Here is a 23,936-nt window from a genome sequence, read left to right on the forward strand (position 1 = left end):
ATGAGAAAAGACAATAAAGAAAACCAAATTAGTCAAGTTATACTTGGTGTAACTTACTCCAAATACAGACAGACAAACGAACTAATGGATCAATTTACTGAACCTAATGCCTAAAAACCTTGACTGTTTCAGGTTAAGTTTCTGTTCAAAGTGTTCCTTTGAGCAGATTTCCACTTTACTTTGTATATGTTTGGCACTAAAAAATACATTAACTTTGGAGAAGCTAAAATAAGACAAAACTGTTCTCCCAAACATCTGGGAAGATTAAAAACTGAGCTGAAGTAGTTCAATTTGTTGCAAAGACACCAGGGTTAGTGGAAGGAGTGTGGGCTTTAGGATCCAATCAGAATGTGACCTTAGACAAACTGCTTAACCTCCTTTCCATTATTATTGTAGACAGACTCTTTTCACCTTCCCATCTACTGAAGAGAGGCTTGCTGCCACTTTCATCACCAGGTGAATGTCCTGGGAAATAAGTAATTTGAGCCCCCAAACATACCTCGGTCAATCTTTTTTAAAGGTCCAAGGCAAGGCCCAATCTATTTACTATCTGGAAACTTGAGCCAAGCAAACCCAAGTTTCATCATTATCCTGAACAATCTTAATGTCCATATGGATGATTCATCACATTTTCTAGTTTCAACCTCAAATTCAGTGACCTCCAAGAACCACTTCTTTCTACACTTTCAAATCACCCTTTCTGACCACAACCACCCACTCTGTTGTATCTGTCCTTCAATTTCATCAAGGTCTCTTTATTTTCTCTAACTCATGTATAGTCTCTTCTAGTACTCAATTCTTTCTCTACCAATTCCAGAGTCTTTTTGATTATCTAAATCACTCATATTAAAACCTTCATATACTTTTCATTCTCCCTACAGTTTATAGCCTATCACATGTATTCAACAAAATCCTAAATCTGGATCAATCCAACTGAATGCCTTTACTGCACCTATATTTCTGTCCCTGGGTTCTGCCAAAGAAAAATCACACCAAGAGTATTGAAACAATTCAGTCTCCTCCTCACTGGGCCCTCCTTCCACGTGTCTTTAATTAGCATCTTCTCTACTTTGCTGTTAGACCTATTTCAAACTTTTACCACTCTTATGATGCACCCTTACGTATACCACATTCTTTCTCACTCTTAGGAGATAACCTTAATATGCTATTTCAGAGAAACAGAAATCATTAGATGGAACTTATGTTCTCTCAAAAATGTATCCATGGGGATTTTCCTGGTGGTCCAGTGGTTGGGAGTCTACATTTTCAATGTAGGGGGGCACAGGTTTGATCCCTGGTCGGGGAACTAAAAGTCCGTATGCCACAGGGCTCCGACAAAAAAAAATGTACCCATATTTAAACCAATCCAAATCAACTTAGCTGAGACGGTTAAGATCTTTCAGATTTAGGGATCTGAAAGAGTATTATATAGTCACTGTCTCCACTTTGATTTCTAGTAACTCCATAATTATAGGAGCTACCTTTTTTTTGTACTTACTCACACGGCAGTTACTAAGGTTACCAATAAACTCCAACTTACTAAACCCAAAGGCGAGTTTTTTTTTCCCACCTCCAAAAAAAGATTAGCATGATTAAAAAATTTTGTTGAATAATGAAAGAGGATCAGTGGCTATACTTTATAACCAGTATTTTCAACTGGAAAGACAGATTTATTGCCCAGTCTTCATTTTATTACAAACAACCCACATTTACTAGTTCCCTGTGAAGTCATGACTATTGCTTTGGGAATGAGTCCCTACTGCAATTAAGTATAAAAAATATCTTCCATAATCAGACTGTGACCTACATAATTGCGTAAGAGTTAAAAATCCTCAAAGAGTTGGGTTTTTTGTTTTTTAAAAAACATTCCTTTTACACACTACAAGGAAATAATTAGTATTTTGGCTTTTAAAAATCCTACATGATATTTAGAATGGCAGTCCCCAAAGGTCCTCCTTTCATATAACTGAACACACAGACCCTCTTCCAGAGTGTACATTCTTGGGATGGACTCGGAAGACCTCAACCTTCACATGTTTACATGGGTTTGAGAACAAAGACAGCATCATCCAGAACGTAGTAGTCGTTATACACGTTGCCTTCACACAGCTATGGCAGTCTGGTGAAAGCTTCAATAACAAAACCAGCTTTTCTGGAAACGTCAGGCAGACTATTTACTTGTTTTTCCCAATTCTGTTCCTTGATTTCCAAAATTTCCAATGGTTTATACCATTTGCCACCTACGTTCTCCACATAAAGACCAAAGAAAGGATGACCCTGCCTTTGGTTGGATCCAAGACACTTCTGATATCTTTTTAACAAAGTCAGAGAGTGATTACAATGGTCCAGCAAATTCAAGTAGCTGATGACATCATACTAAAACCCTATCTTCTGCCATTCATTTATATACCAAAGCACTCTGTATTTCTTCTTCTGTAGCTGCCATGTCATAGTTTCAGACAGCTCAGTGGCATAAATTTCTTCAAAATGAGGGCTCATGATTTTTGTGACCTCTCCATCTCCAGCACCTAAATCAAGAAGTCTATGGGTTTTCCAGTCCGGGTTAATTTTAAGCAGTCTCTGAAACTGATCTGGTGAAAACACAAACATTGAGCCTCTTTCTAGGTGGTGTTGGAGAAGACTCTTGAGAGTTCCTTGGACTGCAAGGAGATCCAACCAGTCCATTCTGAAGGAGACCAGTCCTGGGATTTCTTTGGAAGGAATGATGCTGAAGCTGAAACTCCAGTACTTTGGCCACCTCATGCGAAGAGTTGACTCATTGGAAAAGACTGATGCTGGGAGGGATTGGGGGCAGGAGGAGAAGGGGACGACAGAGGATGAGATGGCTGGATGGCATCACCGACTCGATGGACCTGAGTCTGAGTGAACTCCGGGAGTTGGGGATGGACAGGGAGGCCTAGTGTGCTGCGATTCATGGGGTCGCAAAGAGTCGGACACGACTGAGCGACTGATCTGATCTGATCTAGCTGATAGATGTTCTAGACATAAACAGGCTAAAAACAAGTGAATGAGTGATATAATTGGATAAACAGCTAGCCCAATTTCTCACTGCTGTTGTTTAAGAAGATCTGTGTTCCCTGATCAAGGTAACTCTGAACAGACACAGCCTGGAGCTTAATTTCTCTGTTGCACACATACCACGGTGGTTCTCCTTCCTGCCGCCTGTGGCCACAGCCGGGCGCCCCGGCCACTCATCATGTTCATTTACAGGGAGCGGGTGAGTGGGTTCCACAGGGTCCACACCCTCCGCACCAGCTACACGGACGCCAGGCTTAGGCAGTCAGCTCACTAGCAGCTTCGCCCGGGGCCGGGGCCGGGGCCGGGGCCGCTCGCTCCAATCACCGCTGGGGCGAGGAGGACGCACCACTGCCTCCAGCTAATGCCGCAGCCACCCAGGCTCAAGCCATCGCACCCAACTCGCCCATTCAGCCCCTTCAGGGCCGAGGCGGAGGGTCAAGGCGAGTTTTTTCTAAATGCTATTTCTACAGAGAAGTATCATTTCCACCAGGCTTTTGGTACACAGAATAATCTAATAAACCCTCTTTTGGGCTCTGTCTTAATCGCTCTTACTTCTCCTCTGACATCTCTAGCTGCTCCTCCATATATATACACAGGGGGCATGTATAGTTACAGGCAGCTCTGCCTGTGATCCTCCTCCTTTAAATGCTGGTGCTTCCCAAGGTGCAGTGTTTTAAGATTTCAGGTTCGAAATCAGTCTGTTCCATTCCTGGCTTTGTCACTTACTAGCTTTAGGGGCTTATACATAACCTAACTCTTCTGTATGCTACCTTTTTTCCTTTGAGAAATGACAACTTCATGGGTTGTTAAAAGAATTAAATAATAAAACATTGTATGTAAACCATTTAGAATAGCACTCAGTCAACAGAAAATGGAATGCTATCAGCAGAACTATCCACATTTAACTACTACCATCTGTGTATCAATGACTCCAACACCCATAGATTTCATGTCTGGATTTCCCTTACCAGTCAACGCAGACATCTACTTCAATCATCTCAGAGGTACCCTGAACTTGATTTCTCAATATTTTATTAATAATCTTCCTCCTCGTCCATCTGTTACTGTTCTTATATTTAGCTAGAATTTCAGCAGTCTTTTTTGGCTCTTCTTTCTCCCTACCTAATCCTTACTCCATTTTGATAAATCTGCAAGTCCAACCAATTTTATCTCCAATATATGCTAAATTTCTTTCTTTTCCTTTTCTTCCTACCACTGCTCTTTGCTGGGTTATCACTTTTGACCTGGACAACTACTGCAATAACCTCTTTTCTGTTTATCTTGCCTTGGACCTGATCTTCTCAAATTTATTCTATACCTTGTTGGCCAAATTCATCTTCTAGTATGTAAACATTATCCAATTATTTCTCATATGAAATCTGTCAATGATTTCCAACTGCTTATTAGAGAATGTCCAAACACCTTCAGTTCAGTTCAGTTGCTCAGTTGTGTCCAACTCTTTGCAACCCCATGGACTGCAGCACGCCAGGCTTCCCTGTCTATCAACAACCCTGGAGCTTACTCAAACTCATGTCCATCAAGGCGGTGATACCATCCAACCATCTCATCCTCTGTTGTCCCCTTCTCCTCCTGCCTTCAATCTTTCCCAGTATCAGGGTCTTTTCAAATGAGTCAGTTCTTCACATCAGGTGGCCAAAGTATTGGGGTTTCAGCTTCAGCATCAGTCCTTCCAGTGAATATTCAGGACTGATTTCCTTTAGGATGGACTAACGGAACCTTTAGGTTGGATCTCCCTGCAGTCCAAGGGACTCTCAAGAGTCTTCTCCAACACCACAGTTCAAAAGCATCAATCCTCTGGTGCTCAGCTTTCTTTATATTCCAACTCTCATATCATTACATGACTATTGGAAAAACCATAGCTCTGACTAGACGAACCTTTGTTGGCAAAGTAATGTCTCTGCTTTTTAATATGTTCTCTAGGTCAAACACCTTAGTTTTCACTCATTTTCTGGATTTTTACCTTCTCTTCCAGTCTCATCTCTTCCCCTTCAAAGTTCTACCCTTAATGAATTACTCACAGTCCCCAGAAACACCTCACAAAGAACTTTCCTTTTCTATGATACCCTATCCTACATAATCGTCAGTGATTTCTATTCACCCATAGAAAAAAGCCCCAAATTTTAAATTTAATTCATGTCAGATTCTGACCCCTCTCCACCTCATCTCTACTTTTCCCCAGAACAAATCATCCCAAAGTTTTGTTTTCTTTTTTTCTTTTTGAGCATGCCCCATGGCTTGTGGGAGCTTAAGTTTCACCCGACCAGGGACTGAACTGAGGACCTTTGCAATGAAAATACAAAGTTCTAACCAGGGAATTCCCACCCTCAACTATTACTGGAGAGATTAAGAGACTCAAGGTATAGAGTAATCTAATATAACTAATCTGTGTTCCTGAAATGGATACAGGTTTGGACATCAGCTGTAAATCACATTTCTGGATCAACTGAAGAAATCTGAATGTGGTCTGGGACTAGGGAAAATGAAAATTTACAGAAATGGAAATAAAGAAATCATCAACTGGGGGAAAAAAACAGTAATTACAGAATGATCTCGTGTTAGAAAAAAAATCAATGAAAGAGATCAGAAAGAATATGGAATTAAGTTTTAAGAGTACAGATCTCTAGTTTTTTCCCTTTTCCCTGCTTGTATTCTAATTTTCTATTAATATGATACATTTTTGATCCTTTCATAACTGATTAAGGAAATATAATAATTTCTGTCCAAAAAGTTTAACTGATTGTCTTGAACTAATTTGTATCTCAGCCTGGACTTGTTCTTTGAACTTCAGACTCAGATACCCAAATGCCTACCCAATGTCTCTCTTGGATGTTTAATACACAGTTCAGACTCAACATGTGATGTTGTGATTTCTTCTTAATTCTCTTCTCTCCTACAGTCTTCTCCATCTCTATAAATGGCATTTCTTCTGCGGTGGCTTTTCTCAGCCAAAAATCAAGTCATCTTTGACTCCTCTCTTTCACATTACATATCCAAATTCAAAATACACATTTCATTAATGCTACTTTTTGAAATATATACAGATTTAGGAAGTTACAAATGTGGGAAGGAAAAAGGTTAGAAATAAACCCTGTGGTGCTGGATTGTAATTGGAAGTCTTGGCATGAATTCATAGTTATATACAGAAAACATACAGTGAATAAATGTATTTGTCTACATACAATTATTTCTTAAATCTCTCCATTGAAAAGGCCTAGAAGTAATAACATCCCAGGCACCTAATACCGAGATCTTTGTTTCTTAGAGGAACCAGGAGAAATGGCTGATTCCAGGCCAGGAAAGAAAGTATCGATACAAGAGCTCAGAACATCTTATACTAGTCAAGTGCACAAACAGTGATGTCCAAAGAATACAGGCACTACCTTCAAGAGGTTCCCACTGGCCAAATCTATTGCATGGATAAACCATGTCAAAATAAATACTAGGAAAAGACTATAACCAACTGAATAAAGTAGCAATCCATGAATACATACTGATGAAAGTAATGAAAGAAATACACTGGAAGGGGGAAAGCCCTGCCTTATAATCAAATGCCAATCTATGTATGTGTAAGGAATGAAGGAATTAAAAACCAACATCTGGCAAACATCACACCAAAAACTGACTCAAGCAACAATCATGAATGGATGCTAAACCTGGTGAGAGACAGTTTAATGCAGAATAGTATTATTTGTAAAGTCTCAAACTTCCTGCCCACAAAACTGACAGATTAACATTATGTTCCTCCAAACAGGCATAATGCTTTAAGAACACAGCATCACTTCTGTGGTATTTCTACCCAAAACTGAATAACCTGAATCTAATTTTTAAAATAATCAGACAAATACAAATTTGTGGTTATTTTACAAGTTACTGATCTATAGTCTTAAAAAATTAAAGGGACATGAAAGATAAGATCAAAGAACTGTTTCAGACTGAAGAAAACTAAAAAGAACTACAGAGACATGACAATTAATTCTAACAAATGGCCCTGGATCTTTAAAGACTATTTCTGAGATAACTAGCAAAATTCAGCTAGGGTCTGTGGATTCGAGGATAGTACTGTGTCAATGTTCATTTCCTGATTTGGGTGGCTGTTCAGATGTTACACAATTGTTGCAATGTAGTGAACTGTGTCTTCCCGAAATTCATGTGTCTTCCCAAATTCGCATGTTGAAGTCCCTAACCCCCAATGTTCAAGAGTATGTGAACCATGAACTTCCAGATGTTGAAGCTGGATTTAGAAAAGGCAGAGGAACCAGAGATCAAATTGCCAACATCTGCCGGATTATCGAAAAAGCAAGAGGGTTCCAGAAAATCATCTATTTCTGCTTTATTGACTATGCCAAAGCCTTTGACTATGTGGATCACAACAAACTGTGGAAAATTCTGAAAGAGATGGGAATACCAGACCACCTGACCTATCTCTTGAGAAATCTGTACGCAGGTCAGGAAGCAACAGTTAGAACTGGACATGGAACAACAGACTGGTTCCAAACAGGGAAAGGAGTACGTCAAGGCTGTATATTGTCACCCTGCTTATTTAACTTCTATGCAGAGTACATCATGAGAAACGCTGGGCTGGAAGAAGCACAAGCTGGAATCAAGATTGCTGGGAGAAATATCAATAACCTCATATATGCAGATGACACCACCCTTATGGCAGAAAGCAAAAAAGGACTAAAGAGCCTCTTGATGAAAGTGAAAGAAGAGAGTGAAAAAGTTGGCTTAAAGCTCAACGTTCAGAAAACTAAGATCACGGCATCTGGGCCCATCACTTCATGGCAAACAGATGGGGAAACAGTGGAAAACAGTGACAGACTTTAATTTTTGGGGCTCCAAAATCACTGCAGATGGTGACTGCAGCTGTGAAATTAAAAGATGTTTACTCCTTGGAAGAAAAGTTATGACCAACCTAGACAGCATATTAAAAAGCAGAGACATTACTCTGTCAACAAAGGTCCATCTAGTCAAGGCTATGGTTTTTCCAGTGGTCATGTATGGATATGAGAGTTCGACTATAAAGAAAGCTGAGTGCTGAAGAATTGATGCTTTCGAACTGTAGTGTTGGAGAAGACTCTTCAGAGTCCCTTGGACTGCAAGGAGCTCCAACCAGTCCATCCTAAAGGAAATCAGTCCTGAATATTCACTGGAAGGACTGATGTTGAAGGTGAAACTCCAGTACTTTTGGCTACCTGATGCGAAGAACTGACTCATTTGAAAAGATCCTGGTGCTGGGAAAGATCGAAGGTGGGAGGAGAAGGGGACGACAGAGGATGAGATGGTTGGATGGCATCACTGACTCAATGGACATGAGTTTGAGTAAACTCTGGGAGCTGGTGATGGACAGGGAGGCCTGGTGTGCTGCAGTCCATGGCATTGCAAAGAGTCAGCTATGACTGAACTGAACCCCCAATGTGACTGTGTCTGGAGATAAGGTCTATACGGAGGTAACTAAGGTTGAATGAGGACAAAAGGGGCCTTGATAAAAAGACATGAGTGTTCTTATAATAGACATCAGAGAACTCTCCTTCCTCCCAACCTTCCTCCACCACATGAGGACACAGTAAGAAGGTAGCCTGTCTACAAGCCAGGAAGAGAACTTTTCCCAGAAACTGAACCCTGTCAGTCCTTGATCTAGCCTTCCCATCCTCCAGAACTCTGAGAAAAATTTCTGCTGTTTAAGCCACACAGTTTGTGGTATTTTGTTATCACATCCCAAGCTTATTAATACAACTATATATGGGGAATAGCTGCTTTTATGGACATTGCTTCCCAAGTGGCACTAGTGGTAAAGAACCTGCCTGCCAGTGCAGGAGACTTAAGACTTGGGTTCAATCCCTGGGTCAGCAAGATCTCTTGGAGGAGGAAAAGGCAATCCACTCCAGTATTCTTACTTGAATCCCATGGACAAGGGAACCTGGCGGGCTATAATCCATGGGGTAGCAAAGAGTCAGACACGACTAAAGCAACTTAGCAGCAGCAGCAGCAGCATGGACACTGAAGTATTAAATAGGGTATCATGTCTGCAACATACTTCCAAATAGTTCTGAAGTGTGTGTAAGTGTACATATGTGTATAAAAGAGCAGTTAAGAGATTAAAGTAAATATGGTAAAACATTAATTACTGGGGAATCTGGAGAGAGGCACACAAGAGATCTTCATAGTATACTGCAACTTTAATTTGAAATTATTTAAAAACAACAATTAAAAAAATAGACTTCAACTACTACTTACCAAAAATAACAATTAAAAAAAAAATAGACTTCAACTACTATTTACCAAAAATAACAATTAAAAAAAAACAGACTTCAACTACTACTTACCATTGCCTCCTGGTCTAAGTTATAATAGTCTTTTGCATGAATTACTATATGGGCCTCTTAACTGGTCTCCCTGCTTCTGCCTTTGCCTCACTTCAGTCTAGATCCTTTCAGAATATAAATCTGATCATGTTACTCTGCTGCTTTAAATTGCTCCCATAATGGCTCCCATCCTTACTCAGGGTAAAGATCAAAGTCCTTAAATTCTGACCTTGCATTATCTCTCCAATCCCTAGTCCTGGTAACCATTCGTTCCTTTCCAGCTATTCTGGCCACCTTGCAGCTGCAAGATGTACAACACGCCTGGCATACTCCTACTTGGCATATACCCACTTCAGAGTCCTTTGAGCTCCCTGCTCCCTCTGCTTGGAACATTCTTTTCCCAGATAATCTCATAGTTTATGCTCTCACTGTTTTTTAAATCTTCACCCAAATGTCACTTTCTCAGTGGCTTTCTGTACTTCCCTGACCAGGAAAACTGCAACATCAAACCACCAATACTATTGTCCTTCTGTGTTACCCTCCCCCCCAGCAATATAATTTACTTAATTTATTTTTCGCCTGTCTTGCACTGCGAGGGTAAGGGCTTTTGTCGGTTTTGTTTAGTGTTGAATTCTCAGCCCCTAGGACAATGCCTAACAGAGTAGGTTTTCAATCACTATTTCTTGGAAAAGTAAATAAGAAAAAAAGAAAGGAAAATACAAAGAAAAGGAATTAAAAAATGAGTACTATAGTCTTTTCAGTTTGGTTAATAACCCCATAAAGTAGCTGCCTCTGAGTAACTACACAGGGTAGACAAGAACTAGATACCATTAGGTATTGTAATTAGTGCACAATTTTAAGAATAATCTTTTTTCTTAGGTATTGATTTTAGAACCCAAGTCCCGAGTAAATGACTTCAATGTACACTGAAAGAACCACATCTAAGCTAAAAAATTCAAACTGGTCTCTTAACAGTTGTGAAGTATCAACTCAGAAATTCTTTGAATAATTTGCCACTCAGAACATTTGTTAAATATCATTATATACAACAACTGACTAATTTCAAACATTCCCTAACTCTAAACAGAAAACCATTCAGTGTCATTAATGATCTGTAAAGAGCAAAAGAAAATTAGAATCTAAATATCCACTAATAGTAGAGCTGACAATCATTAAATCAAATATGAAAACCATACAGAAAATGGAAAAATGGTTTACATACTGAAAGTAAACAAAAAAGGAATATCAACCTTGCCTGCTGCTTCCCCTTATTTTCTACATTTCAATCCTTCCTGTTAATCCTTTCTTGCATATTCCTGAATTTAAGATAAGATTGTTTATAACATGCACATTTTACATACTGCTACTAAAGAAATTTGAAAAGTACTTCCAGTTAAGCTGAACGAAGCCATCAACTGTAAAATAAACACTGATTTCAAACATGTTAAAATGTGAAAAGACAATGTACATCTTAGAACTGATGAAGTACATAACTTCTAATTCATTTTTCCCCTCCTCACTGTGAGGGAAATTAAAATGGAGGTATCTTGTTCAGGCTTCAGAAGTAGGGGAACAGGCCTCTGACCAACTTCTGACTTTGCCTGAACCCTGCGTGGACTACAAGCCTGCCTGCTGGCACACCAACTGTTACCAGCTAGTCAAGTGGCATTTTAGGTAAGAAAAGGAGTTTCTCAAAAAAAAAAAGAAAAGAAAAGGAGTTTCTCTGCGAACCTCTTAAGCCCCTGAGGGCCTGGCCAGCCCTGATGATGATATCGGTTTGTGGCCTGGGATTATAAACAGGAGCCCCCAAATCCTTTCCCAATGGAGACTCCAAACTGCTGGAGTCTTCTCAGCACTGTTAATGTGGGACTTCTCAGGACTGTTCAAATCCGGATGTAGGTCAGCTCAATATGGTGATGTTTATCCAGGTGGCACTTCTGGTAAAGAACCTGCCTGCCAATGCAGGAGACATAAGAGACACAGGTTCAATCCCTGGATTGGGAAGATCACCTGAAGGAATGCATGGCAACCCACTCCAGTATTCTTCCCTGGAGAACCCCGTGGACTGAGGAGCCTGGTGGGCTACTGTCCAAAGGGTTGCAAAGAGTCAGACACAACTGCGCAAGTAACACACACATGCTGCTACTTCTATTTTTTTTCTAATGACTATTGAAATTACATAATCTTCTATTGGAGAAGGCAATGACACCCAACTCCAGTACTCTTGCCTGGAAAATCCCATGGACAGAGGAGCCTGGAAGGCTGCAGTCCATGGGGTCACTGAAGGTTGGGCACGAGTGAGCGACTTCACTTTCACGCATTGGAGAAGGAAATGGTAACCCACTCCAGTGTTCTTGCCTGGAGAATCCCAGGGACGGGGGAGCCTGGTGGGCTGCCGTCTATGGGGTCACAGAGTCGGACATGACTGAAGTAACTTAGCAGCAGCAGCAGCAATCTTCTATTAAAAGTTGAACCTATTTGTTAACGAATTCTTAGAACCTGAAACAAAAAGTAAAACTTTTGGCAAAATACCCATTTCTTTTGCCTCTACCCTACTTCAGTTTCTCATCATTACAACAACAAACCTCTTTATTACTCATCCGTATCTCTAGTTTCAGTGCATTCTCCAAACTCCTGGGAATTAATTCCACCAGCATGCTTGTCCCTAGGTACAAAGATATTCTTTACAGCACTATTTTCAACAAAAGACTAGAAATATTCTAAAATTATTAGGGGCTTCAGTTCAGTCACTCAGTCGTGTCTGACTCTTTGAGACCCCATGGACTGCAGCACACTAGGCCTTCCTGCCCATCAGCAACTCCCAGAGTTTACTCAAACTCATGTCCATTGAGGCGATGATGTCATCCAACCGTCTCTTCCTCTACTGTTCCCTTCTCCTCCCGCCTTCAATCTTTCCCAGCATCAGGGTCTTTTCCAATGAGTCAGTTCTTCGCATCAGGTGGCCAAAGTATTAGAGTTTCAGCTTCAACATCAGTCCTTCCAATGAATATTCAGGACTGATTTCCTTTAGGATGGACTGGCTGGATCCCCTTGCTGTCCAAGGGACTCTCAAGAGAGTCTTCTCCAACACCACTGTTCAAAAGCATCAATTCTTCAGTGCTCAGCTTTCTTTATAGTCCAACTCTCACATCCATACATGACTTCTGGAAAAACCATAGCTTTGAGTAGATGGACTTTTGTTGGCAAAGTAATGTCTCTGCTTTTTAATATGCTGTCTAGGTTGGTCATAACTTTTCTTCCCAGGAGCAAATGTCTTTTAATTTCACGGCTGCAGTCACCATCTGCAGTGATTTTGGAGCCCCAAAAAATAAAGTCTGTCACTGTTTTCCCTTGTTTCCCCATCTATCTGCCATGAAGTGATGGGACCAGATACCATGATCTTAGTTTTATGAATGTTGAGTTTTAAGCCAACTTTTTCACTTTCAGTAATTATGAGTAAAGTCACTACAAATATCTCTTAATAATATCTTTAAAATAGCAAAATTTAATAATTTTCATGAAGTCTAGCTTACAAAAATTTTTTTAATGGCCTGTGTTGTTTGTGTCCTATCTAAGAAGTCTCCGCCTACCTTAAGGTCACCAAGACTTTCTCAGACATGAAGGTGAGAAGCCTGGAAACTGCAGGGTGTTGACTTTCACCCTTCCTCTACAGCTAGATGTCCAGCCAGACCAGTAAGACAAGAGAAAGGGATAAAAGGCATAGAAACTGGAAAGAAGAAATTAAACTGTCTCTTGTGGCAAACAACAAGATTTGTTCACGAAATAGGTACTAGAACTAGTGAGTGAGTTTTGGTAGAGTTGTAGGATATGCAATAGGTAGGGAAAAAAATTTTTTTAGTAGTACCATTTACAAGAACATGAAAGACAGAATCTAGCAAAATAAGATCTTTATGCAGAAAAAAAAAAAAATACAATACATGGATGAAAGAAATCAAATAAGACCTAAATAAGTTGAGACAGACATCGTATTTATGGGTCAGAAAACTCAATATTGTTAAGATGTCAATTCTCCTCCCATTTAATGTATAGATTCAACATAATCATAATCAAAATCTCAGCATCATTTTTGGAAAAAAACAAACTGATTCTAAAATTTAAATGGAAAGACAAAAGACCTAGAATAGCTAAAATAACTTTGAAAATTTTGCTGGAGGATTCACATTACCTGATTTCAAAATAAGATATAATAATCAAGGCAGTAAACTTTAGCAAAAGGACAGACACACAGATCAATGGGACAAAAAACAGAGTTCAGAAATAGACTTGTCTGGTTAATTGATTTTTGACAAAGGTACACAGGCAATTTAATGAAGAAAGGACATAGTTTGACATCCATTAAAAAAAAAAAAGACCTCATACCATTTGCAAAAATTAACTCAAAATGTATTACAGACTGAAATGTAAAACCTAACTATAAAACTTCTGTAAATTCAACGTCTGCAGGATCTGTACTGTTGCTCCTTTTCCATTTCAGGCATAGTAATTTGCATCTTTTCTTTTTTCCCTGAATCTGGCTAAATATTTATTAATTTCATCAATCATCTCAAAGTAGTTTTAATGGCATTTTAAATGGGAAACAAACTGACAATATACATTTGCAAAGTCAAATCCCTTCAATCTGGCAATTCTCTTGCACATGTGCCCAGGTATAGAACCAAAAGTATCCATAACAGCACTACTTACCACAGAAAAGCAACTATAATATAGACTGAATCCTGAGTAGTTATGATTTTTTGAATGTAACTAACATTATTTTTTTTAATTTGATGAGATCTGATGCAGTCTGGCAAAGACATCTACTTGGACAGGAAAAACCATCTCATTTAAAATTTTGAAGATAAAAAACTATTTCAAACTAATACTCAGCCACAAAACAATGTTAAACACACATATATGGTCATATATGTGGCGGCTAAACCAGCTGAGTCTGAGGCCTCTTTTAGGTTTTCTACTTCTTGAGCCAATAAGGGTTAATATGTTTATGGACATTTTCCCATTTCCTTTAGGCCTTAAAACTTATTAAAGTTGAACATGTATTGTTTACAATTTTTAAAAAATCTCTGCATCTACGTGAGTCCTCTTTTAAGAACACTCTGGGTAAAAAATAAAATTATATATATATATATATATATATAAATCTCATACATATATGGGATATTATTCAGCCTTTAAAAGGACAGAAACTTCAACACGTCATAATATGGAGGAATATTGCCAAGACGTTATGCCAAGTAAAATAAGTGAGTCACAAAAGGACAAATACTGTCTGATTTCACTTAATGAGGTACCTCACTTCAGTTCAGTCGTTCAGTCGTGTCCGACTCTTTCCGACCCCATGAATCGCAGCACACCAGGCCTCCCTGTCCATCACCAACTCCCGGAGTTCACTCAGACTCACGTCCATCGAGTCAGTGATGCCATCCAGCCATCTCATCCTCTGTTGTCCCCTTCTCCTCCTGCCCCCAATCCCTCCCAGCATCAGACTCTTTTCCAGTGAGTCAACTCTTCACATGAGGTGGCCAAAGTACTGGAGTTTCAGCTTTAGCATCATTCCTTCCAAAGAAATTCCAGGGCTGATCTCCTTCAGAACGGACTGGTTGTATCTCCTTGCAGTCCAAGGGACTCTCAAGAGTCTTCTCCAACACCACAGTTCAAAAACATCAATTCTTTGGCGCTCAAACTTCTTCACAGTCCAACTCTCACATCCATACATGACCACAGGAAAAACCATAGCCTTGACTAGACGAACCTTTGCTGGCAAGGTGATGTCTCTGCTTTGGAATATGCTATCTAGGTTGGTCATAACTTTCCTTCCAAGGAGTAAGCGTCTTTTAATTTCATGGCTGCAGTCACCATCTGCAGTGATTTTCAAGCCCCCAAAAATAAAGTCTGACACTGTTTCCACTGTTTCCCCATCTATTTCCCATGAAGTGATGGGACCGGATGCCATGATCTTCATTTTCTAAATGTTGAGCTTTAAGCCAACTTTTTCACTCTCCATTTTCACTTTCATCAAGAGGCTTTTGAGTTCCTCTTCACTTTCTGCCATAAGGGTGGTGTCATCTGCATATCTGAGGTTATTGATATTTCTCCCGGCAATCTTGATTCCAGCTTGTGCTTCTTCCAGCCCAGCGTTTCTCATGATGTACTCTGCATATAAGTTAAATAAGCAGGGTGACAACATACAGCCTTGACGTACTCCTTTTCCTATTTGGAACCAGTCTGTTGTTCCATGTCCAGTTCTAACTGTTGCTTCCTGACCTGCATACAAATTTCTCAAGAGGCAGATCAGGTGGTCTGGTATTTCCATCTCTTTCAGAATTTTCCACAGTTTATTGTGATCCACACAGTCAAAGGCTTTGGCATAGTCAATAAAGCAGAAATAGATGTTTTTCTGGAACTCTCTTGCTTTTTCCATGATCCAGCGGATGTTGGCAATTTGATCTCTGGTTCCTCTGCCTTTTCTAAAACCAGCTTGAACATCAGGAAGTTCACGGTTCACGTTATTGCTGAAGCCTGGCTTGGAGAATTTTGAGCATTACTTTACTAGCGTGTGAGATGAGTGCAATTGTGTGGTAGTTTGAGCATTCTTTGGCATTGCCTTTCTTTGGGATTGGAATGAAAACTGACCTTTTCCAGTGCTGTGGCCACTGCTGAGTTTTCCAAATTTGCTGGCATCTTGAGTGCAGCACTTTCACAGCATCATCTTTCAGAATTTGGAATAGCTCAACTGGAATTCCATCACCTCCACTAGCTTTGTTCGTAGTGATGCTTTCTAAGGCCCACTTGACTTCACATTCCAGGATGTCTGGCTCTAGGTCAGTGATCACACCATCATGATTATCTGGGTCGTGAAGATCTTTTTTGTACAGTTCTGTGTATTCTTGCCATCTCTTCTATATGATATCTTCTGCTTCTGTTAGGTCCATATCATTTCTGTCCTTTATTGAGCCCATCCTTGCATGAAATGTTCCCTTGGTATCTCTAATTTTCTTGAAGAGATCTCTAGTCTTTCCCATTCTGTTGTTTTCCTCTATTTCTTTGCATTGATCGCTGAAGAAGGCTTTCTTATCTCTTTTTGCTATTCTTTGGAACTCTGCATTCAAATGGCTTATATTTTTCCTTTTGTCCTTTGCTTTTCGCTTCTCTTCTTTTCACAGGCCTCCTCAGACAGCCATTTTGCTTTTTTGCATTTCTTTTCCATGGGGATGGTCTTGATCCCTGTCTCCTGTACAATGTCACGAACCTCATTCCATAGTTCATCAGGCACTCTATCTATCAGATCTAGGCCCTTAAATCTATTTCTCACTTCCACTGTATAATCATAAGGGATTTGATTTAGGTCATACCTGAATGGTCTACTGATTTCCTCCACTTTCTTCAATTTCAGTCTGAATTTGGCAGTAAGGAGTTCACAATCTGAGCCACAGTCAGCTCCCGGTCTTGTTTTTGCTGAATGTATAGAGCTTCTCCATCTTTGGCTGCAAAGAATATAATCAATCTGATTTCGGTGTTGACCATCTGGTGATGTCCATGTATAGAGTCTTCTCTTGTGTTGTTGGAAGAGGGTGTTTGCTATGACCAGTGCATTCTCTTGGCAGAACTGTATTAGTCTCTGCCCTGCTTCATTCCATATTCCAAGGCCAAATTTGCCTGTTACTCCAGATGTTTCTTGACTTCCTACTTTTGCATTCCAGTCCCCTATCATGAAAAGGACATCTTTTTTGGGTGTTAGTTCTTAAAGGTCTTGTGGGTCTTCATAGAACCGTTCAACTTCAGATTCTTCAGTGTTACTGCTTGGGGCATAGACTTGATATTGAATGTGATATTGTGATATTGAATGGTTTGCCTTGGAAACGAACAGAGATCATTCTGTCGTTTTTGAGATTGCATCCAAGTACTGCATTTCGGACTCTTTTGTTGACCATGATGGCTACTCCATTTCTTCTGAAGGGATCAAATTCACAGAAACAGAAATTGGTTACCAGGGGCTGGGGGATAGTAGGAATGGGGAGTTACTGTTTAATGAGTACAGAGTTTCAGTTTAAAAAAACAAAAATTTCAAGAGTGACAGTGATGATGGTTGTTCAACAATGTTAATGTACATAAGTAGTAAATAAGAAACTGTTAATAACGGAACTGGGCATACAGATGAAGGTGAAGGGTAACTTGCTTTTCATTTTTTAACACATACAGAGTTTGAATTTTATTTACCATGCACTTTTATAATATAGTTTAAAAATCAGACTAGTGAATAGCTCCCTAACAATGTATACTGAAGTGACTCATTTGAAAATAATCCTCCCTTAACTACATAATCTATCATAGCTACCTTCTCACTTCTTACTTGCCTTCCTCATTCATATATCTACTACAATGGCCAGATGTCTCTCCATGTCCTCACCTAGGACTATTTACTTAAAAAAAATATGTATGTCATTTAATATTAAACATACAAAAATACACAATTTATTAGGTGACATTCTTCTATAAAGTTTTTCTTTTTTGCCCCACCTTGTTCTCTTTCTCTTTTCATGAATATGACTACAGACACAGGGACTTTTTCATACTTCATTACTGTCATTGTTTTTGATGTGCAAACTGTCCCACAGTTAGTCAGCAAAATCCTTTTCAAGCCAGCTCTTATATCCTTTTGATGAAGATCTCATTCATCTTTGAGGTCTTTTGAGATATTCTTGCCCTCTGGCCAAAGATGTTCATTCCATGAGCCTGATGTCCTCTACATAAGAAGATTTTACAAACTACTGATTCAATCTGGTTGGTACTTACAGAACTGTTCAAATTTCCTAACTCTTCTGGATCATTATTTATTTTTAAAGGAATTTGTCCATTTCATCTGAGTTTTCATTTACTGGCTAATGTTGCTAATATGATTTTTAAACTTCTACTTTACTTGTAGTCATGCCCCCTTTTCCAATCCTAATATTTTTTATTTAAGCTTTCTCTTTTTTTCTTCCTTGGTCAATCAGACAAAGGTTTATCTTTTACTGTGCTTTTTGAAGAAGCAAATTTTGTCTTTGCTGATCTTTTCTTTCTTCTGTATTTATTGTTTTTCTTTTTAATTTCCTTTCTTCTACTTTCCTTGGGCCTACTCTGTTGTTCTTTGCCTGTTTTTTTTTTAAACAAAAGATGCTTAGCTTATTAATTTCCAGCCTCTTGCATTTTAGGTTATATATTTCCCTTAATTACAGTTTTTACTGCATCCCAGCCCAGACCTCTTCCCTTAACTCAAGATCCATATACCCACCTAAAATGACATCTCCAATGATGTATCTAAAAGATACCTCAAACTCAACATATTAAAAACTAAATTCTTGATTACCACCAAATCTTGTTCACTCAAAGCCTTCATCACTTAATTAACAACTCCATCCTTCTATCACTCAGGACACAAACCCTGGAATTATCTTTAATTGCTCTTTTTCTCATACTGTCAACAATTTGTTCTATCTTCAAAATGCATCCAGAAATCATTTATTTCTTACTACTTTCATCTCTGTCACTGCAATCTAAGCCACCATCATCTCTCACCTGGACTGTTACATTACTCTTGAAATAGGTCTCTCTGCTTTTTTCTATTCCTCCTTATAGTCTATTCTTACCATGGCAGTGGACAATTCTTTTAAAAGATAAAGTCAGAGCACATTGTTTCTCTGCTCAAAACCTTTCAATGATTTCTACTTCCACTCTGAGTAAAAGCCAAAGACTGCCCTCTGTGATCTGCCATCTCCCTCATCTCTCTGACCTTGTCTACTTTCATGCAATTCAGCCACAGTGTTCTGGAACACTATTCCTTGAACACACCAGATTCCCTCAAACTTTCAGGTCTTAATTCTAACTATTCCCTTTAACTAGAATCCTCTTCCTCCAGATATCCACCGGGCTAACTCAGTGTCTTCAGGTCTCTGCTCAGCTCTCACTCTCTCAATGAAGCCTAATTTAAGTGCTTCCTTTAATACCACAACCTTTCCCACAATCTCAACCATTCATTCCAATGCCCTTTACCCTGCTCTCTACTTTTTTCCCATAAGACTTCATCATTTTCTACCATACTAGATAATTTACTTTTTCATATTTATTGCTCCACAAGAAATTGTAATGCAGTCACTGATGGATCCCAAATAAACACATAGTAAGCACTCAAAAAAATGAGTCATTGGTTTTGATGTAGTGGTTCAGTGGATAAAGACTCCGCCTGCAATGCAGGAGATACAGGAGTCGTGGGTTTGATCCCTGCGAAAGGAAGATCCCCTGGAGAAGGAAATGGCAACCCACTTCAATATTCTTGCCTGGAAAATCCCATGCACAAAGGAGCTTGGTAGGCTACAGTCCATGGGGTTGCAAAGATGCGCCACAACCGAGGCGACTGAGCACATACACAGTATTCTTATTACTATTCAGCTCTGTATATTTTTAAATTTCATGAATTTTGATTCATGAGTTATTCAGAAATATACATTTTAATTTCCAAGCAAAGGGAAAATTTTTCTTTTGGTTATAACATCTAAATTAATACTACTACATGACTAAAGTACATGAATCCATATGATATAGAGCATCTGAAATTAAATAAATCTTTTCTGAGGGGCCACTACGCATCACTAATTGGCTAAAATAGTCCTGATTTGTTAAAAAAAAAAAAAGCATACTTTGTAATTTTAGAGCACAGGGTTCTCTACATGTGAGGCAACTAAATCAGATTTGGTATAGTATTAAATTCTCTGTATTTTTACAAATTTGTATCTGTTTAAACTACCAAAAATTTAGAGCTACATTTTAACTCTCTCACTCAGATAACAAAGCTGGTAAATTTCCCTTTCCATACAGGCATATTTTGGAGATACTGCGAGTTCAGTTCCAGTTTATTGTAAGTCAAGTTCCAAATATAGAAATAAAGTGAGTCACATGAATTTTTTGGTTTCCCAGTACATGTAAAACTCATGTTTGCACTATACTGTAGTCTATTAAGTGTGCTGCTGTTGCTGCTAAGTCGCTTCAGTCGTGTCTGACTCTGTGCGACCCCACAGATGGCAGCCCACCAGGCTCCCCCGTCCCTGGGATTCTCCAGGCAAGAACACTGGAGTGGGTTGCCATTTCCTCTCCAATGCATGAAAGTGAAAAGTGAAAGTGAAGTCGCCCAGTCGGCTCCGACTCTTCACGACCCCGTGGACTGCACCCTACCAGGCTCCTCCGTCCATGGGATTTTCCAGGCAGGAGTACTGGAGTGGGGTGCCATTGCCTTCTCCATTAAGTGTGCAATAACATTATGACTAAAAAAAAAATGTACACACCATAATTTTAAAAAGCTGTTGAAAAAAATGGTATCAATAGTCTTGGTTGATGCAGGATTGCCACAAACCTTCAGTTTGTAAGAAAAAACACATTATTATCTGCAGACTGCAATAAAACAAGGTATGCCTGTACATCAATGTTTGTTGTATATACTGACATCCCTTTATTGGATGCATATAAATTTAAAATTGTTGACTCTTCCAGGTAAACTAAATTTTTTTTGTCATTTTAGGGGCTCTGTTTTTAATAAATTTTTTTGCCTTAAAGTCTCATCTATTTGTTATTCAGTCAGCTACCATAGTGGTATGCTTTTGTTTATAATTACATTTTACCTTTAATTTTCCATTTTACACGTCTCTTTGTGTATGTATCAGTTCAGTTCAGTTGCTCAGTCATGTCCGACTCTTTGCAACCCCATGAACCGCAGCACGCCAGGCCTCCCTGTCCATCATCAACTCCCAGAGTCCACCCAAACCCATGTCCATTGAGTTGGTGATGCCATCCAACCATCTCATCCTCTGTCGTCCCCTTCTCCTCCTGCCCTCAATCTTTCCCAGCATCAGGGTCTTTTCCAATGAGTCAACTCTTCGCATCAGGTGGCCAAAGTACTGGAGTTTCAGCTTCAACTTCAGTCCTTCCAATGAACACCCAGGACGGATCTCGTTTAGTATGGACTGGTTGGATCTCCTTGCAGTCCAAGGGACTCTCGAGTCTTCTCCAACACCACAGTTCAAAAGCATCAATTCTTTGGGGCTCAGCTTTCTTTATAGTCCAACTCTCACATCCATACATGACCACAGGAAAAAACACAGCCTTGACTAAACGGACCTTTGTTGACAAAGCAATATCGCTAATTTTTAATATGCTATCTAGGTTGGTCATAACTTTCCTTCCAAGGAGTAAGTGTCTTTTAATTTCATGGCTGCAATCATCATCTGCAGTGATTTTGGAGCCTCAAAAAATAAAGTTAGCCACTGTTTTCCCAACTACTCACCATGAAGTGATGGGAACAGATGCCATGATCTTAGTTTTCTGAATGTTGAGCTTTAAGCCAACTTTTTCACTCTCTACTTTCACTTTCATCAAGAGGCTCTTTAGGTCCTCTTTACTTTCTGCCATAAGGCTGGTGTCATCTGCATATCTGAGGTTACTGATATTTCTCCTGGCAATCTTGATTCCAGCTTGTGCTTCATTCAGCCCAGCGTTTCTCGTGATGTACTCTGCATATAAGTTAAATAAGCAGGGTGACAATATACAGCCTTGACGTACTCCTTTTCCTATTTGGAACTACTCTGTTGTTTCATAACCAGTTCTAACTGTTGCTTCATGACCTGCATACAGGTTTCTCAAGAGGCAGGTCTGGTGGCCTGGTATTTCCATTTCTTGAAGAATTTCCCACAGTTTATTGTGATCCACACAGTCAAAGGCTTTGGCATAGTCAAAGCTGAAACAGATGTTTTTCTGGAACTCTCTTGCTTTTTCCATGATCCAGCAGATGTTGGCAATTTGATCTCTGGTTCCTCTGCCTTTTCTAAAACCAGCTTGAACATCAGGAAGTTCACGGTTCACATATTGCTGAAGCCTGGCTTAGAGAATTTTAAGCATCATTTTACTAGCATGTGAGATGAGTGCAATTGTGTGGTAGTTTGAGCATTCTTTGGCATTGCCTTTCTTTGGGATTGGAATGAAAACTGACCTTTTCCAGTCCTGTGGCCACTGCTGAGTTTTCCAATTTGCTGGCATCTTGAGTGCAGCGCTTTCACAGCATCATCTTTCAGCATTTGGAATAGCTCAACTGGAATTCCATCACCTCCACTAGTTTTGTTTGTAGTGATGCTTCCTAAGGCTCACTTGACTTCACATTCCAGGATGTCTGGCTCTAGGTGAGTCATCACACCATCGTGATTATCTGGGTCATGAAGATCTTTTTTGTACAGTTCTTCTGTGTATTCTTGCCATCTCTTCTTAATATCTTCTGTTTCTGTTAGGTCCCTACCATTTCTGTTCTTTACTGAGTCCATCTTTGCATTAAATGTTCCCTTGGTATCTCTAATTTTCTTGAAGATATCTTTAGTCTTTCCCATTTTAATGGTTTCCTCTATTTCTTTGCACTGATAGCTCAGGAAGGCTTTCTTATCTCTCCTTGCTATTCTTTGGAAGTCTGCATTCAAATGGGTATATCTTTCCTTTTCTCCTTTGCTTTTCGCTTCTCTTCTTTTCACAGATATTTGTAAGGCCTCCTCAGACAGCCATTTTGCTTTTTTGCATTTCTTTTTTTTTGGGAGGCGGGGGCAGCAGCCGAGAGGAGCTACCCCACGTCCCAGGTAAGAGAAAACCCAAGTAAGACAGTAGACACTGAGAGAGGGCATCTCAGAGGGCAGACAGACCAAAACCACAATCACAGACCACAGGCCAATCTCATCACACGGACCACAGCTTGTCTAACTCAATGAAACTAAGCCATGCCCTGTGGGGCCACCCAAGATGGGTCGGTCATGGTGGAGAGGTCTGACAGAATGTGGTCCACTGGAGAAGGGAATGGCAAACCACTTCAGTATTCTTGCCTTGAGAACCCCATGAACAGTATGAAAAGGCAAAATGACAGGACACTGAAAGAGGAACTCTCCAGGTCAGTAGGTGCCCAATATGCTACTGGAGATCAGTGGAGAAATAACTCCAGAAAGAATGAAGGGATGGAGCCAAAGCAAAAACAATACCCAGTTGTGGATGGGACTGGTGATAAAAGCAAGGTCCAATGCTGTAAAGAGCAATATTGCATAGGAACCTGGAATGTCAGGTCCATGAATCAAGGCAAATTGGAAGTGGTCAAACAGGAGATGACAAGAGTGAACATCAACATTCTAGGAATCAGTGAACTCAGATGGACTGGAATGGGTGAATTTAACTCAGATGACCATTACATCTACTACTGTGGGCAGGAATCCCTTAGAAAAAATGGAGTAGCCATCATGGTCAACAAAAGAGTCCGAAATGCAGTACTTGGATGCAATCTCAAAAACGACAGAATGATCTCTGTTCGTTTCCAAGGCAAACCATTCAATATCACAATATCACATTCAATATCAAGTCTATGCCCCAAGCAGTAACACTGAAGAATCTGAAGTTGAACGGTTCTATGAAGACCCACAAGACCTTTAAGAACTAACACCCAAAAAAGATGTCCTTTTCATGATAGGGGACTGGAATGCAAAAGTAGGAAGTCAAGAAACATCTGGAGTA

General features: G+C 39.6%; 1 protein-coding gene and 1 pseudogene across 11 annotated transcripts in view; both read right to left on the minus strand.

Moving 5' to 3' along the window:
• RPRD2 (regulation of nuclear pre-mRNA domain containing 2) overlaps window positions 1-23,936 on the minus strand; it is a 95,471-nt gene that overhangs the window by 48,109 nt on the left and 23,426 nt on the right. The gene's annotated exons all lie outside the window — the stretch shown is intronic.
• The window catches only part of LOC139182127 (protein-L-histidine N-pros-methyltransferase pseudogene), a 46,126-nt pseudogene continuing 22,190 nt past the window's right edge, over window positions 1-23,936 (minus strand).

Source organism: Bos indicus, chromosome 3 (genome assembly GCF_029378745.1).
Source record: "Bos indicus isolate NIAB-ARS_2022 breed Sahiwal x Tharparkar chromosome 3, NIAB-ARS_B.indTharparkar_mat_pri_1.0, whole genome shotgun sequence".
Lineage (NCBI taxonomy): Eukaryota > Metazoa > Chordata > Mammalia > Artiodactyla > Bovidae > Bos > Bos indicus.